This window comes from Carlito syrichta, unplaced genomic scaffold (genome assembly GCF_000164805.1).
Source record: "Carlito syrichta isolate Samal-C Ts95f unplaced genomic scaffold, Tarsius_syrichta-2.0.1 Scaffold309835, whole genome shotgun sequence".
NCBI lineage: Eukaryota > Metazoa > Chordata > Mammalia > Primates > Tarsiidae > Carlito > Carlito syrichta.
In genome coordinates, this window is record NW_007253931.1 from 126,135 (window position 1) to 142,217 (window position 16,083).

The following is a 16,083-nucleotide window of genomic DNA, read 5'->3' on the forward strand; positions in this document are numbered from 1 at the left end:
ATCATGTTATTATACTGATGGACATTGTGAAATATGTAACTGACCAAGTGCTTCCGTTGCACATTCCCTGCCAGAAGGCATAAAGGATAAACTGTTATTCCCTCATTCTCAGAAGTGTCAAACTTCATGGTATTACTTAACTTTACTCATTATATAATTACTAAAGGAATGGGCATTCAGACTTCCTGGGGTTCAAGTTCTGACTCTATCACTTGGTACGTAGCCTTGGGCAAGTTACATAACCTCTTTCAGATTTCATTTCTGCATGTATAAAATAATAATGAAACTAATATTATTTTATGAAAGTGAACCAGACAATACATCCACAGTTCTTAGTCACATAATGAATGTTAGCTGTTACTCAAGTCTTTATTAGAAAAGTCTATGGATTTTTTTTAATATACTCACCAGTCTTTTTTGTTATTCTCAACTTATATTTTTGGTGCTTAGGATTTAAGGCCACTTGGAAACAAGAGAGCAATAAGAAAAAGTCATTGTTTGAAGAAAGTTTTCTGGTGTTTGTGCGAAAAATATTTTTTAAAAGACACTCATTATTTGATGTAAAAGTGTATCGTGCCTGAATATCTTTATAATGATTTCCTTTATTACTTATGAAAATGAAATAAACAGATTTTTAAAAAACGAAAGAAAATAAGACTCCAGACACTGGCCTCAAAGACAGGCCCAGTTCCTGCAGAGAAGGGGCAGAGAAGAGGGGACACAGATCCCGGGGTCTCGGGTGCCCACGCCCAGGCCTTGGCCTCTGCCCGGCAGGACCGCAGCCTGGTGGGGGCCTCGCAGCAGCGGCAACCTCCCCTCCCAGTCCATCCTGGCCACTGATGGCCGCCGGGACTTCCTGGAGCCTGGACCCCGCTGGCTGCTAGGTCTTGCAGCCCAACCCTGCAGGACCTGGATGACCCCTGCCGAGTTTCCAGGAGACGGAGCCTGTGGGAAGTGGTGGGTGTGGCTGGGGGGAAGAAATGAGACCACCAAGAACTGTGACTGCAAAGCACTGGGGGAGCCCAGGGTTTCAAGGGGCCCGGAAAGCGGGTGGCCACGGGAGCCCCGCCATCTCTTCAGGCCAAGGACCCACACAGATACGGTGCTGGGCAACTGCCCGATTCCCACTCTGGGAGGCCTACCTAGTCCTGACCACCACGGTCAGAGGCCAAGAGGGTCCACAGGTGAGGGGAGTCCTGCCGACTACTGGTAGGACGGTTAGAACCAAAGGCCGGGCTTCCTGGTCCTAACTGTCCTGGAGGTCCACATCAAGGCCCGTTGGAAATGGCCTCCACCCTTTGGATTGATTGCGCATTGATGGAAGGCTTGTATACAGAACAACAACAAAAAAAAACCCTGCTCTCCGTATGCCACCCAACCTTCTATTTATTTATTTTTAATATATTTTTTTTCTGACTTGGAGTCTTACTCTGTCACCAAGACTGGAGTGCCGGGGCATGCTCAGGGCCACCACAGCCTTCACCTGTGGGACTCAGGTGATCCTTCCACATCAGCCTTCCTAGTAGCTGGAACTAAAGGTGTGCGCCACCACACTCAGCTATTTATTTATTTACTTATTTATTATTTATTATAGAGATGAGGTCTCGCCTTGTTGCCCAGGCTGGTCTTGAACTCATAGGCTCAGGCAATCCTCTCGCCTCCAACTCCCAAAGTGCTGAGTTTACAGCTTGAGCCACCATTCCCAGCTTCAACCAACCCTTAAAACATTTGATGCATCCAGCCCTTCTAGATGGAAAGAGTTAGGGATGCAAACATCCTGTAAATGCCCATTTGTTTCATAAACGTCAGAGAAAATAAGCGTCTTCTGGAAATGACTTGGAAATAGAATTGAGGCCTAGCAAGGTGGCCCATACCTGTAATCCCAGTACTTTGGGAGTCGGAGGCTAGAGGCTGCCTGAGCCCAGGGATTTGAGGTCAGCCTGGGCAACTTGGTAAGACCCCAGGTCTACAATAAATTTAAAAATTTTTCCGGAGGAGGTTATAGCTCAAGGCCAAATTGGTCATGTAAAGAAGGTACTTCAGACTATACTCATTGTTATGTGTGTGCATTTTTTTTTTGTTTGAGTTGGAGTCTCTGTTGCCTAGGATGGAGTGCAGTGGCACACTCACGGCCACTCCAATGTCGACCTGCTGGGCTCAGGTGATCCTTCTGCCTCAGCCTTCCAAGTAGCTAGGACTGCAGGCAGGCACTACCATGCCCGCCTAAGTTTCTGATTTATTGTAGAGACGAGGGCTCACCATGTTGCCCAGTCTGGTCTTGAACCCATCGGCTCAGGCAATTCTCTTGTTTCAGCCTTCCAAAGTACTGGAATTATAGGCTGAGCCACAGTGCCCGGCTACATAATTTTTTAACTGGACTGTGACAAGGAGTGAAAAAACATACACAACTGTGGGCAGAGGTGTGATCAGTGGAAGTGAGTCTACACACACTGTCTATAAATTTGGAACTTTGGGCTGGAAGATGCCAGTGGGCTGGAGATATTTGTTTTGGGAGGCAGACTCCTGAGATGTATGTTCTTCTTCAGTCTATTATGACCTGCCACTGGGGACAGCAGAGGAAATTTGAGTGTTGTTAGGCCACATTTCATCCCTCTCTTCTGGAAAAGCTCTCAGTATGTCCAGGGCCCGGGCCTGGGTAAACTCTCTCTGGGATGGGTCTGCCACTCTCCCACTCCCTACCCTGCAAAAGCCCTGTCTGGAGGACATGCACATCTCTCCCTCTCTTATTTCTGTCCTTGGGAAAACCTAATCTTCCATCATGGAAGCAGAAGTAGCCAGATCCTCCTTCGGCCACCTCCCTTGCAATAAAATGAGCAGGTGTGCATTCACTGACTGGCCTCAGCCAGGCAAGGCTCCTGTCCTGGAAATCAAGGCAGGTGTCAGGGGAATAAAGAGGCAGGCGCCATGGATAGTCCCTTCTGGTGGTCTTGGCAGTGGCTGCTACTGCCCTCTCCTTGGAGGCCTTAGGGCAGCAGCAGCCTTGGGGGTTCCGGGGTTCCAATTCATGGCAGTGTCCTTGGTCTACACTGCAGCCTCTGATGTCCCCTTCAGGCAGCTGCAGTGTGCTTACAAGGCTGGTTTGGGGTGTGATTTTGACTATGCTTCCATGGAATTGAGTTTAAGTTCCTCAGTTTCGCTGTGGGCTCTGAGAGCTAACTCATAAATAAGTGTGTTTTCTGCCTAAAGTCAGGTCTGGATTCTATTTCTAGTGACAGGGGATCCCGCCTGATACAGAAACTGGCACAAGGATTGTTTCCAGGGCACAGATGCTCAGGGTTTGGGGGCTAGTTTGGGGCTGAGGACAGTGAAAGAACACAGGTCTTGGGAATTCTTGCAGGCCTGGAATGCAGTGCTGGGTCACACAGTTGGCCGAGGAGCCTCTGTGGTTGACTAAGATGAAATGCTCAATTGAAGGTGTAGACAGAAAAAAAATCACAAAGTGGGTGACTTTAAAAGGAGAGCTCGATTTCTAAGGGGGTTACCACCTGCAGGCAGAAAGCGAGCCTCTAGCCAAAAGCAGAGCCAAGCTTCATGGGGGAGAGAAAAGATGGAAGTAAATATGTTAAATGGAGCAAACGGTACTCATATTCTACAAGACAAAGGGGGAGTTTATGAAAGCTCATGAAAGAGACCCACATGCATGTGTATTAGATTAACATGTCCTATGTGGAAAAAGGTGAAACGTAGGGTACAAGTCCACTTTCTGCATGCTATCTGGTGACCGGCCACCACCAGTCCTCAACTGGCAGTGATTTATCAGGAAGAAACTCCTTGTGGATCTGAACAGCTATCCCATGGAAACCAAAGACAGGAGGTGGGTGCGGATGAAGTCTCTGAGAGGACATTGGCCTTTTGTTCTCTCAGCCTTGCTTTTCAGAAAATCTGGAAGGAAATAGGACCTGACCAGCCTCCCACATTGCCATGGCTGGGACTTAAAGTTATGGGATCTTTTAGCAAAAGGAGGGTCCTTTTGTCTGTCAGAGGGTTTGGGATTTTATTCTGGTCCTCAAAGGCAACATTTCAGGTCTCAGGTGACTGAGACTGCAGGACAGTGTGAAGAACATGAGGAGTTCAGGACCAAGGGCTTAGAAGCAGTAGAAAGCTTTAAAAAGGAGAATAAACTCAATTGCAGAAATTGTTGGCTTAAAGAACAATCTGAACATCAGACAATTTCCATAGCAACATAGAATCTCTTATCTTTTGCAGTTGTCAGCATAAAACAGACCAAAAAATGAAAACCCCTGAATAAAGTCTAATTTTTTAGTAGCTTATGACAAAAAATGGATTAATAAATTGTGATTGAGACATTCCTACCACTGGTACTGGTGGTCAGTGGTAGCAAAAACCTCATTGGAGAAGGAACGCTAACCTGAATTGGCATCAGAAGGGCTTCTGGAAGGGGTTGTAGGTGAGTAGGACATTGGGCAAGGACAGAGTTTCCTTTGGGTGATGGGGCCACGTTTCACAAGGACAGGGATGGTGTCTATCATGTTCCTTTCTCTGTCCCTAGTACTTATCCCAGGGCTTGGTAGAAAGATGACAATCAATGAACACTTACAAAAATAGATCAAGGGATGAGTGCTCAAGGATGAGAGAGCACCAGATATATTTGGTTGTTGCTGAGGCCACCTTGGTGGAAACAGAGTTCATGAAGACAATTGAGAGGTGGAATAGGTGGAGCTGATACATACACAAGGAGGGTGGAACCAGATTCTAGAGAGCCTCAACCCAACAGGTGTGTCTCATGTCATCCAATGCACAGGACTTGATTTGTGGCCTATCATATGATCTATGTTGAAGAATGCATGGGAACATCATGAGTGTGTCCTTTCCCTCCAAGCCTGTGTTCTAGGCTGCCCTGTTCCTCTAGGTCAGCAGTTCTCAATCTTTTAGTGCCATCTGGTCCATTGCCAGTTATTATTAAGCTATTTTTTGTGCATAAAATAAGACTTATGGGAGACAGAGAAGTCGGTTATATGGAAACTAGGTCTTTCCACACACTTTTGAGGACTGATGGGCTATTTGCAGAGGGATCGCTCAAGTATAGAGTGACATGCTATTCTAAAGTGATTGAGAAATTATTGGAGAAGAAAATAATCTGTGGCAATGAGACTCTTCAGGGTGAGGCCTCCTCAAATTGCACTTGCAGCAGGTCCTGCCTGCGAGAGAATCTGTCTGTGGTGCTTTGTTTCAGAAGCAGGAGGTGACCCTGGAAGGACCCACATCAACCCTGGTGTGTACAGCCGATGCCCATGGCCCAGCCCCACTCCCAGACTGCCTCTCTTGTCAGGTCTTTGTCATTCTCTCCTGTCAGTTGTTCCATGGCTACCTGGTTAGGAAAAATCTTTTGACTTTCTATTGGCAAGCTGACTTAAGTTCTTTACATCACGTCTCTGCAGAAATCCTAAAAACTCTAAGAAGTATTCTCTGCATGTCTGAATAGCTCTGTGTTATTTTCTTCGTCCCTAACACCTGACCAGGATTTAGGACTTCTGGTGTTTTCTCCCCCTTCCCCATCTCATCTCTCTCTCCTTTCATAAATGAGGCCAGATCTCACATTCCAATCTTCCTAGCCTTGGCCTGCTTGTGTAAACTTTCGCTTCTTTATTTATCTGAAATGCTCATCCAGAGGAATTGCCATATGGTCTTTCACAGAAGCTGCATCATTTTACATTCCCACCAGCAATGCACAAGTGTTCTAATTTCTCTACCTCCTCCACTAACACTTGTTATTCTGAGGGTTTTTGTTTTTTGTTTTTTTCTGGAATAAACAGTTTAGGATTTTATTTTATTTTAATATATTTTTTATTTTAAAATTGTAGGATACAGTTAAGAGTTAGGTACACAAATATTCATTGTGTAGGTACCCCTGTTGATGAGGTGTGCCCCCCTTCCCCCAGACAGATATTGACTACCATTAATCCCACTTCCCTTCCCTCCCTGCCCCCCATAGTTTCCCGCCACTGTCAATCATTTTCTTATAGTATTATGGTAGTTGTTTAAGGTCCACTTATGAGTGAGAACATGTGATACTCAGATCTTTGTTTCTGTGAGAGATTACTCAGTATTATAAACTCTGTTTTTTTTGTTTTAAATACGTATAATAACCATCCTAGTGGGTATAAAGTGGTATCTCAATATAATTTTGATTTTAATTTCCTTATTGAATAATGATGAGTATCTCTTTCTGTGCTTATTGAGAATTTGCATATGTTCTTTGGAGAAATGTTGATTCAAGATACTAGCCCGGAGGAGGAGGGCGCATGTGGCACGCAGCCCTCGCCAGCGTCCCGCCTGCAGCATGATGCGCACGGACCTGTCCGCGACGCCCAGGCCTCCGCCGTCCCGCGCCTGGCCCGCCGGCACCGCCCCAGCGGCGATCGCTCCGTGCGGTGGCTCGCTCTGAGGCTCCGGGCGGGGGCCCTCGCTCCCCATGGGGCTGAGGGACTGGCTGTGGACCGTGGGCGGCTGCTGCTGCTGCTGCCGCTGCCGGTGCAAGTGCCTGGAGGAGCCCGGCGGCCCGAGAAGGAGCCTCCAGTCAGTGATCACAATCTGTATTCCTCATTTGGAGCAACTCTGGCGAGGGATGAGGAAAAGAATTTATGGAGTATTCCTCATGACGTGTCCCACACAGAAGCAGATGACGACAGAACCCTGTACAATTTAATAGTCATTCGTAACCAGCAGGCCAAAGACTCCGAGGAGTGGCAGAAACTCAACTATGATATCTATACCCGGCGGCAAATTCGAAGGGAAATGAGAAACAGATGGAAACGCATTTTAGAAGACTTAGGCTTTCAAAAGGAAGCAGACTGTTGTCAGTGACTAAGCTCAGCACCAGCAGCGATTCTAAAAACACAAGGGAAGCTCGAGAGATGTTGTTAAAACTGGCTGAAGAGACCAATATTTTTCCAACAAGTTGGGAGCTCTCAGAGACATATCTCTTTGTTGTGGACCGTCTCATTGCACGCGATGCTGCAGAAGAGTTCTTTAGAATTGCTAGTCAAACGTATCCCAAGAAACCTGGTGTCTCATACCTGGCAGATGGCCAGAACGAAATGCACTACCTTCCATTTCCAAGTTCCTAAGGAGAGGCTCAGAAGCACAGTGGGAATTCTTCCATGGGGACTTAACAGTCACCCAAAGTTGGACAGCTACATGTAGGAGAGAGTGAGCAAATAAAGGGCTTGCTGAGTGAAAAATGATTCTGAATCCTACAAAAATGTAACATCTTCATGAAGACCTTTCTCTACGAAATGTTCAGTTGCATTGGAACACCATGGCAATCTGGCATCTAGAAAGCAAGTTAAAAAGTTGGTTGGTGGGATAGTTTATCACAGTGACTATATTCCAAGAATTTTCCATCATTAATCTTTTAAGAGAGTGGAATATTCCAGTTAAGAGAACAATATGATTAATATATTGAACCTCCCAAATGGATTGCCAATTTAAAAATCATTATTTTAAAATATACGCTAACCCCAAATAATACTAGATACTATGGGACCTGTCTTTGATTTGGAGGAACTTGCAGAACCTTGGAGGGTGACAAAGACATTATTTTTAGTATCGGTTATGATTATTCAGAAGTATAGATGTACCAGATGATAGAAATGACTAGGTAGTGAATTTTATGAACCTAAGTGGAACTTCCTGCAGCTGCTTTCTGTTCTCACGTGTGGCACATACATCTTAAACTCCCAAATTTATTGACATCTGGTTACCTCATTTTTTCATGTTGTCTATCTCTTTTCCAAAAGCAGTTGACATTTTATCTTGGATAGCATCTGTAAATGGAAACGTTTGACTGCTACTTTCTTCTGTTGTCTTTAATCTGCTTCTGTGTTATTGGCTGGGAGTTGCACCTGCTGGGGACCTCTCCTGCAGACTTGCAGCCCTGTAGGCAGTGTTGCATTGAGGAAGGTCACTGCTCAACTTTCTTCTGTTCTCAAGATGACTTTCAAAATGTAGCCATGCTGCCAGTGTGGCTTGCTTCTGCCTGCAGATTAAGAAGTCCACCTTCAAAAGCGACTTGCCACTTAAGCAAGGAACTTGTGAAAAGATTATGGTTTATTTTACTGAAAAGACTTTAAGGATTTGTAGGATTTAGCAATAGTATTATTTTAACCTATTTTTGCACTTCTGACTTCAGGTTAAAAACTAACTTGTATTTAGTCTGTCCAGGGAAATGTGACTTGAAAATTTATATATATATATATATTTTTTTTTTTTTATCAATATTTTTTATTATGAAGTTGTGGGGTACAGTTAAGGGTTAGGTATACAAATACGTTTCATTCAGGCACCCTGTTGATAAGAGGTGTTTCCCCGTCCCCAGACAGATATTTGCTACCGTTAATCCCATCTCCCTCCCCCCCTTATAGTTTCCCACTACTGTCAGTAATTTTCTTATAGTATTACATTGGATTTCAAGGTCCATTCTATGAGTGAGAACATGTGATACTCGGATCTTTGTTTCTGTGAGAAGTCACTCAGTATTATAGACTCTAGTTCCATTCAGGTTGCTGCAAAATTCATGATTTTGTTCTTTTTTATGGCTACATAGTATTCCATCGTGTATATGTACCACATTTTTTTAATCTAGTCCTCCTTTGAGGGCCAGCATGGTTGCTTCCAGGTTCTTGCTATTGTGAACAATGCTGCGATAAACATACGTGTGTAGGTATCTTTTTTATAGAGTGATTTGAGTTCTTCAGTATATATTCCCAGTAGGGGGATTGCGGGGTCATATAGGAGGTTGATATTTAGAGCTTTAGGAATCGCCACACTGCTTTCCACAGAGGTTGCACTAGTTTACACTCCCACCAACAGTGTAGAAGTGTTCCCTTTTCGCCGCACCCTCTCCTGCAGCTGTTATTTTTTGAGTTGTTGATAATTGCCATTCTGACTGGAGTTAGGTGGTATCCTGGTGTAGTTTTAATTTGCCTCTCCTTGATGATTAGTGAGGTTGAACATTTCTTCATGTGTCTGTTGGCTGCTCAGATGTCTTCCTTTGTGAAGTGTCTGTTCATATCTTTTGCCCATTTTATAATGGGGTTGTTTGCTCTTTTCTTTTCAGCACGTTTGAGTTCCTTGTGGATCAAATATGTTAAGCCTTTGTCTGACCTGGAGTTGGCAAATACACTTTCCCAGTCTGTAGGCTGTCTCCCTGCTCTCTTGATGGTTTCTTTGACTTTGCAGAAGCTTGTCAGTTTAATAAGGTCCCACTTGTCTATCTTCTCTCTAATGACCTGTGGGTTTCAGGTTTTGTTCAGGAATTGGAGTCCAGCTCCGATTTCCATGAGGGTATGTCCTTTATTATCTAAGGTTCTTATGGTTTGAGGTTTTACATTTAGGTCTCTGATCCATTTGGAATTAACCTTTGTGCATGGGGATAGATAGGGGTCCTGTTTCAGTCTTCTGCATGTGGTCAGCCAGTTTTCCCAGCACCAGTTACAGAATAGGTTCTTCTCTCCCCAGTGGTAGGGGGTGGAGGCTTTGTCGAAGATGAGTTGGTTGAGAAATTGAGGCTTTGCTTTTGGAATCTCAATTCTATTCCATTGATCTATATGTCTATTCCTATACCAATACCAAGCTGTTTTGATGATTATAGCTTTATAGTAAAGTTTGAAGTCTGGTAATGTGATACTACCTGCTTTATTTTTTTTGCTGAGGATTGTTCTGGCTATTCTTGGACGTTTGTGTTTCCATATGAATTCCTGTGCTGTTTTTTCTAGGTCTGAGAAAAATGTTACTGGTAATTTGATGGGTATTGCATTGAATTTGTAGATTGCCTTAGGTAAGATGGACATCTTCACCATGTTGATTCTTCCCATCCATGAGCATGGGATATTTTTCCACTTATTTGTGTCATCTTTGATTTCTTTGAGGAATTTTTTGTAGTTTTTATTGTAAAGGTCTTTCACATCTCTGGTTAGGAAGATGCCAAGGTATTTCATTTTTTTTGTGGCTATTGTGAATGGAACTGTGTTTTTTATTTGGGTTTCTGTTTGTTTATTATTGGAGTAGAGAAATGCGATTGTCTTTTGTACATTTATTTTGTATCCTGAGACTTTGCCAAAGGCCTTTATCAGTGTAAGGAGGTTTTTGACAGATTCTCTTGGGTTTTCAAGGTACACAATCATATCATCTGCAAAGAGAGATAACTTGACTTCCTCTTTTCCTATTTGGATACCCCTAATTGCCTTCTCTTCTCTGATTGCTGGAGCCAGGACTTCCAATACTATGTTGAACAGGAGGGGTGAGAGTGGGCATCTTTGTCTTGTTCCAGTTTTCAGGGGAAATCATTCCAATTTTTGTCCATTTAGGAGTATGCTGGCTGTGGGTTGCTCGTAGATGGTTTTTGCTATTTTGATGTATGTTCCCCATATGCCTAGATGTTCAAGGGTTTTTATCAAGAATGGGTGCTGGATTTTATCAAAAGTGTTTTGTGTATCTAATGATATAATCATGTGGTTTTTGTTTTGACATTTGTTGATGTATTTAATTACATTTATGTAATTATTTTATGTATTATATTAAATACATTTATGGTTTTACGAATGTTGAACCAGCCTTCCATCCCAGGTATGAAGCCTACTTGGTCATGATGGATGACTTTTGAGATATATTGTTGAATCCTGTTTGCTAGGATTTTGTTGAGAATTTTAGCATCTATGTTCATCAAAGATATTGGCCTGTAGTTCTCTTTCTTTGTCGGATCTTTACCAGGCTTGGGTATCAATGTCATGTGGCTTTGTAAAATGATTTGGGGAGAGTTCCACCTTTTTCAATCGCCTGGAATACCTTCAGTAGGATTGGTATCAGCTCCTCCTTAAATGTCTTGTAGAATTCTGCTGGAAAGCCATCTGAACCAGGACTTTTTTGTAGGTAGTTTTCTTATTATGTAGTCGATTTCCTTGATTGTTATTGAACTATTTAGGGTCTCAATTTCTTCTTGTTCCAACCTAGGTAGGTTGTGTGATGTCAGAAAGTCCTCCATTTCCTTAAAGGTTTCAAGTTTGTTTCCATACAAGTGTACATAGTAGTCTCTAATGATCTTTTGTATTTCTTCAGGATCAGATGTGACTTCATCTTTTGTGTTTCTGATTGTGCTTATTTGGGTTTTTTCTTTTTTTCTTGGTCAGTCTAGCTAGGGGTCATCGGTCTTGTTTATCATTTCGAAGAACCAGCTTTTTGTTTCATTGATTTTTTTGTATTATCTTTTTGTCTTCTATGTCCTGGATTTGGGCTTTTATTTTGGTGATCTGGATTCTTCTGCTGAAATTAGGGTTTTTGTGGTCTTGCTTTTCCAGCTTCCTTAGGTGACTTGTTAGGCTGTTAATTTGTGTTTCTTCCATTTTCTTCATGTGTGTTTTTAGGGATATAAATTCCCCTCTTACTACAGCTTTTCAGGTGTCCCAGAGATTTTGGTAAGATGTTTCTTCATTTTCATTTGTTTCCAGGTATCTTTTGATCTCTACTTTGATTTCATCATTGACCCAGGAGTTGTTTAGCATCATGCTGTTTAGTGTCCATGTCTTTGTGGGTTTTGGGGTGACCTTGTTGGTGTCAATGTTTATTTTTATTCCACTGTGGTCCGAGAAGGTGCATGGTAGAATTTCGGTCCTTTCAAATTTGCTTATGCTTGATTTATGGCCAATTATGTGGTCGATCTTAGAATACGCTCCATGTGGTGATGAGTAGAATGTGTATTCTGTGGTGTTTGGATGGAGTGTTCTGTAGGTATCAATTAAATCCACTTGGTCCAGAGTCACATTGAGGTTCCGGATCTCATTGCTGATTTTTTTGTCCTGATGATCTGTTTATGGTTGTGAGTGGGGTATTAAAGTCCCCAGTTATGATGGTGTTAGAGTCAATATCTTTCTTTAGTTTTCCTAGAAGTTGCTTTATGAAAATTGGTGAACCTATGTTGGGTGCATATATGTTTAGGATAGATATTTCTTGTTGATGGAGTGAATCTTTTATCATTATGTAGTGGCCCTCTGTATCTTTTTAAATTTTTGATAACTTCAATGGTATTTTGTCGGAAATTAGGATCATGACTCCTCCTTTCTTTTGTGTTCCATTCGCCTGAAAATTTGTTTCCCATCCTCTTACTTTGAGTCTGTGTATGTCCTTTCTAGTGAGATGGTTCTCTTGAAGGCAGTATATTGTTGCTTGGTGATATTTTATCCTTTTTGCCATTCTATATCTTTTCAGTGGTGCATTTAGTCCATTCACATTCAGGCTAATTATGGAAATGTGAATGTTCGTCTCGATCATAGAGTTCTTATAGAGTTGTTGTTCTTCCACTTGTTTTTTTTTTTGTCTTTTTTTTGGTTTTGCGGTTGGCTCATGTATATTTTATTCTTTTCCCTGTACTCTTGTGAAGAATGTTGTTCTTTTTTCCTTTTCTTCTGTGTTTAGTACTTTCTTAAGTATTTCATGTAGAGGTGGTTTGGTGACAGCATAAGTTCTTAGGGATTGAATATCTGGGAAAGATTTTAATTCTCCCTCACTGATGAAGCTTATCTTGGCTGGGTAGGTTATTCTTGATTGAAATTGTATATCTTTTAGGACTTTGAAGATAGGGCTCCAAGCTCTCCTATCCTATAGGGTTTCTAGATAAATCTGCTGTTATTCTGATTCATCTTCCATGGTAGATGATCTGGCCTTTTTCTCTTGCTGCCTTTAGGATTTTTTCTTTCATGCCTACTTTGTTTAGGCAAATTATTATATGTCTAGGAGTTGGTCTTCTCATTTGTTGTCTTGCAGGGATTCTCTGAATCTCTTGTGTTTGAATTTTTGCATCACTGTTTAGATAAGGGAAGTTTTCTTGAATGATCTCATGGAAAGTTTGTTCCAGTGTGGTCTCTGTCTCTCTTTCTGCCTCAGGAATGCCAATTACTCTTAGGTTTGTCTCTTGAAGTAATTGCTCATCTCTTGAAGGTTTTGTTCTGTCTTTCTGAGCTTGTTTTCTGTGTTTTTAAGAATTTGGGTTAGTTCTATATTTTGGTCCTCAAGCTCTGATATTCTTTCTTCTGCTTGGGTAATTCTGCTTTCCATGCTTATCAGTTTGTTATTTATTTCATTCACAGTATTCTTTATTACTGTTATCTCAGATATCAGCTCCTTCCTAGTTTCTTCTTGTGTCTCCTCAATTCTTTTTAATCTCTCCATTAATGCCTTGATATCTAAGTTTGTAGTTTGAGACCCTTCATTCTGGGGGCTCTTCATTATTTGCATTCCAAAGTCAGTTTCTCAGTGTCTGCCCTCCCAGGGGTCTGAGAGAGACCCATACTCTTCTTTTGGTTTTTCTTCATTTGTGTAGATTATTCTCTCTCTCCCCCTTTCCCTCCACTCCTTTAATTCTGTTTTTGAGGGAAGATGGCATTGCTTTTATTTCTCTTCTGCAATATCCTGTTCTTCCTTATGAGGGTCTTCTGGCTTTGTTCACTTTTGAGGTTGGAGTGTAGGCTGCAATCTGTACTTTTTGCTGTTTTGAGGTTTAACTGAAAGGGAAGCCGTGATCCAGAATGTAAATGCTAATTCTAGCATCCACAAACAGGTGTATGAGCACACTGGAACCTATTTCCCTCTGCCTTACAATCTGTCCATTCAACAGTATGTAGTCTTGGTTCCTTAGGAACCGAGGTGGAGTTTGTTGATAGGTGGGCAGGGCAATGGAATTCTCTGCCTGGAGAAAGGCGGAGGCAGATTCTCTTTCATAGATCCCTTTCTCTCCACTTGTCTGGGTCCCCAAGCTTGGGGTCACATACTGAGTGTCTCATCCAGGGTGGGCCTGGAGCTCCAGAGCTCCAAAGCTCCAACGGGCAGGCAGTGAGTGGTGAGAGTGGCCCTGGGCCCCCTACAGGGTACTTCAGCCAGGAATGGGACTGGTGTCTCTGAGCAGCGGGTGCCCAGAGCCTCCCTGGGTGACCCACGTCTTGGTGCTGGGTGCTGGGCAAGAGATGATGTAGCCAGGGAGCTAGCTGAGACCTGAGACTCCCACACACGTGGTGGAACAGCAGCAGCAGGGGGCCATAATATCTGGCCCTGTGTGGGACCAAAGGTCCCCAGGCCTCGGGCCAGCGTGGCTTTGAGCACCTGAAGAAAGTCAGGAAGATAATCACTCAAGTATCTGTGGGAAAAGCATTCCAAAGATCTTCACCTTCTCCACGACAGGGTTTTGATGATTTCACAGAATCACTCTGGCTAAACTTCCGCCGGTCCTCGTGCATCTTTGGCTGGTGTTTTGCTTCTGACCCTTCCATCGAGTCCCCTGCAACCTACTTGCTTTCCTGCCATGCCCAGGGTCTCCGAGGCTCCCCAGGATGTGGCTCTCCCCCACAGCACAGTTCTCGTGAGCAAATTTTTATATTTTGATGAGCTTTTTGGGTAGTGTTCACAGTGGTTAAAATATTTCTTAGAAGAGATCCATGCTCTCCATTTATTAATGCACTGTAGACCAATTTAACTGATGTATTCCAGGAAAATTCTTCCTGGCTTAATAAGTAAGCTGAAAGTTTTACTTTTTATATTTAGAACTTAATCCTTGCCTCATGTTGTTTAAAATTAGCATGCAGATATTTTTATCAGTTCTGTAGGCTCTTGGAAGACAAGCATATAAACAGTAAAACAAACAAACAATAAAATAAAACAAACTTGAAACATTGTATTGTTTTAATCTCTGTCTCAGAATTTGCATTTTGTCTTTCTTCCTTTGTTTTCTGATGTCAAAATAGATAAGACTGTTTGCATCTAAGGATATCTAAGGATAACAAATAAGAATATGATTGTCTCTATGATTATTAAAATACATGGACTTATCCAGGACATTTTCCTTACAAAGAATTAAAAGATTTCCATGTTAAAAAAAAAAAAGATACTAGCCCATTTTTGAATTTGGTTGATTTAGTTTGTTGTTGTTGTTACTGAGTTACTCTTTATTATATGTTTGGGATATTAATCTCTTATCAGATACATTATTTGCAAATGTTTTCTCCCATTCTATGTGTTGCCTTTTCACTCTCTGAATAATGTTCTTTTATGCACAAAGATTTGCTTTTTATTTTGATTAATTCATAGTTATCTATTCTTCTCTTTTTTTGCCCAACCTTGTCAAGAAATTCTCACCAATATCATGAAGGCATTGCCCTATGTTTTCTTTGAAGAGTTTCATTGTTTTCACTTTTTTATTTAGATCGCTTCTATTTTGGGTTAATTTTTGTAGATGGTGTAAACTTTGTGTTTATCTTATGAATTTCATTTGTGGTACAAGGGGACTACTTACAACATCTTACAGTTATAACTACCTATTTTTAATTGCTACAAACTTAGCATCAGTTACATATGAAAACTCTAGGAGAAAGCTGTCTTCATAATCAGGCCTGGAGCTCACTTGGTCATGCTTTTGAGTGCTCTCAGGGAGCAGGTAGGACTATCAGCATTTGCACAGACCTGGATTCAGATGGTTGAGGTTTCCTTTCTCATCGACTGACTCTGTCACTTGGACCCTTGGTCTCCTCATCTTTGTAACAGGATCTTAGTGGCAGGCAGCTGTTTGTGTGACTGATGCCTCTTCCAAGCCACACCCTGCCACCCATGCATTCTCAGCCCCCAGACCTACCAGCAGGATCCAACTGTCTGTATTCAAAGACTGGGAAGCACTAAATGTCAAGGTGGGCATAGAACAGGGAGTGGGCTGGAAATGGTAGGACAAGCCAAACTGCTGAGACTTGAGTGGCTAGATGGGGAGAGTGGCCCAAGCTGGGCAAAACTCTCAAGTCCGTATTGACTGAGAACAGCACTGATTTGGAAGAAGGGTTTTAGCCCCTGGAACCAACCACAGAGTGACCTTGATTTGGCACTGACACTGGGAGTGGTGGTGAGGGTGCTTATACCTGACTAAGATCGTAATTTGGAAATGAGGGCTTTGGGCTACATTATCTGGGTTAACCCATTCCCTTCAATGGTTCTTAACCTTGACAGCACGTCTGAACCATCAGAGGAGTTTTTTAAAAATACCATGGGCTCTACCTCCAGAGGTTCTGATCTAAT

The 16,083-nt window shown here is 42.4% G+C and overlaps 1 pseudogene; it reads left to right on the forward strand.

Moving 5' to 3' along the window:
* The first annotated feature begins 6,454 nt into the window (after window positions 1-6,454).
* On the forward strand, window positions 6,455-7,109 carry LOC103270450 (annotated as a pseudogene).
* Window positions 7,110-16,083: the final 8,974 nt, after the last annotated feature.